Source organism: Microtus ochrogaster, chromosome 2 (assembly GCF_000317375.1).
Source record: "Microtus ochrogaster isolate Prairie Vole_2 chromosome 2, MicOch1.0, whole genome shotgun sequence".
In the NCBI taxonomy this organism is placed as follows: Eukaryota; Metazoa; Chordata; class Mammalia; order Rodentia; family Cricetidae; genus Microtus; species Microtus ochrogaster.
Window position 1 is genome coordinate 14549157 of NC_022010.1, and position 2632 is coordinate 14551788.

Genomic DNA, 2632 nt, shown 5'->3' on the forward strand with positions numbered 1-2632 from the left:
GATGGTGGCGCACGCCTTTAATCCCAGCACTCCGGAGGCAGAGGCAGGCAGATCTCTGTGAGTTCGAGACCAGCCTGGTCTACGAGAGCTAGTTCCAGGACAGGCTCCAAAACCACAGAGAAACCCTGTCTCGAAAAACGAAAAAAAAAAATACAGTTTCCGTGTAATTATTTCGGGTAAAGCTAGCCATGCAGGTGACTGGGTGCCGGGGACGCAGCCCCGCTGCTCCTATTACTACAGAGCTTAGCACAAAGTAGACTCTCAATAAATTTTTGCTAAATGCCAAGAAGGAATAAATAATAGAGTCATCTACTGCAGGGGCTCACAGTGTTTGGGGTTCATAGATCCATCACGCCTAGAGCCCAGGAAAACTCATATAAGTGCATAGGAACATACTTGCAATCATTTTTAGGAGGTGAAAGGGAACTGAGACAGGTGCTCATGTAGGCCAGGCTGGCCTCGAACTTGCATGACGTTAACTCCTGATCCTCCTGCCTCTGCCTCCCAAACACTGTGATTACAAGCGTGCTCCAGTCTTTGTCTATCTTGTCTGGCTTGCAATGAGACTTCAAATGCATTTTCAGACCTCAGGAAGCTCCTGAAACTTAGAAGATTCATGAAGACTCCCCACCCCCAGCAGTGTTACAGAACAGCAATAACCGCTGGGAAGAGGGGGCTTTCCTCCTCCAGAGGCCAGCCATGCAGGTGCTCCAGGGATGCATGGGCTCCCTGTGCTGGGACAGGCTTTTCAGAGATGCAGCTGCCTCTGAGTCATCTCTGCTCTTAAGTAACCTCTCTCCAAAACTCCTGTGAATAGCCTCAATAAACTCACCACTTCACCAGACAGACTTAGATGGAATCCTTTCATTGGTCTGTCTGTCCTGGTCTGTCTGTCCTTGGTACCCTACCTGGGATGAAGAGTCATGTCTCTTAGGGGAAAAAAACATCACACAGCAGGATACCACAACTGGATACCAGCTTGCAACTAAGTTTTGTTCTTATTGTTTTTTGTTTTCTTTTTTAGTTTCTCAAGGCTGGGTTTCTCTGTGTAGCAACCCTGGCTGTCCTGGAGCTCACTCTGTAGACCAGGCTTGCTTCCAACTCAGAGATCTGCCTGTCTCTGCCTCTCGAGTGCTGGGATAAAGTCAGGTACTACTTTGTCAGGCGTATTTCAATTCTTACTTGAGACCAGAAGAGGAACGTGCTCTATGCAAGATGTAAACTCATGACCCACTTTGAATTCAGGTTCTCATCCCTGATTCCTAAACTGGTACGCTACTAGTGAGAGGTGCTTAAAATGGTGGTGGGCTGTGAGCGAATTCAGAAACCATTTGTTGCCCTCCCCTGGGGGTGGGAGGGCACTCAAGGTCATAGACTGTTTCTTTTTCCTTTTTTTTTTTTTGTTTTTTTTTTTTGTTTGTTTGTTTTTTTTGAGACAGGGTTTCACTGTTTAACTCTAGCTGTCCTGGGACTCACTTTGTAGATCAGGCTGGCCTCAAACTCAGAGATTCGTCTGCATCTGCCTCCCAAGTGCTGGGATTAAAGGCATGTACCACCACCGCCTAGTTTTTTTTTCTTCAGATAAATACTTTCCACAGTCTAATGCTAGAAGTGAAGTTTGAAAAGGAGCTGGTTATGGTGGGACACACTTGTCATTCCAGCGTTGAGGAGGTTGAGACTGAGGCTGATCTTAAATTCAAGATCAACCTGGACACATCACAAGACTGGCTCAGTGTGTAGAAGGGTTTACCATGCAAGTTTAACCCCAAGAACCCACAAACTCACATAAAAGTCAGGAGGAGTGACGAGCATCCCTCTGAGATCCCAGCATTCCCGGGGTGGTAAAGTAGGAAGTAGAGAAGGAACAGGCTGGGCCCTCAGGCTAGCAAGCCTGGAACAGTCACAGTACAGGAGCAGAATAGAGACCCTGCTTCGAAACGAGGGGGAAGAGAACAGACTCCCCCAAAGCCCTCTGACCCCTGCATGTGTGTTGTAGTGTTCATGTGCACGAGTGCACACACACGCTTGCACACACACAAAAACACACAAACACACACTATATAATTAAAAACAAATAACTGGAAAGGAATAATCCTTTATATAATGAAAACAGAATTTGTTGAGGGGCTGGAGAGATGACTCACAGCTGAGAGCACTTGCAGCTCGCTCACAGAGGATCGACATGGTCCTCATGGGTTCACACCCATCCCTAACTCCAGTTTCAGGGGATCCAGTGCCCTCTTCTGTTTTTTTGTTTTGTTTCGGATTTGGTTTTTGGGTTGTTTTTTTTTTTGGTTTTTGGAGACAGGGTATCTCTGTAGCTTTGGTGCCTGTCCCGGAACTAGCTCTTGTAGACCAGGCTGGCCTTGAACTCACAGAGATCCTCCTGCCTCTGCCACCCGAGTGCTGGGATTAAAGGCGTGCACCACCACCACCAAGCCAATGCCCTCTTCTGGCCCCAAAGGTACCAGGTACATACACAGCACACATACATCCATGTAGGCAAAATGCTCAATCACATAAAATGGATTTTCCTGCCGGGTGATGGTGGCACACGCCTTTAATCCCAGTACTTGGGAGGCAGAGGCAGGCGGATCTCTGTGAGTTCAAGACCAGCCTGGTCTACAGAGCT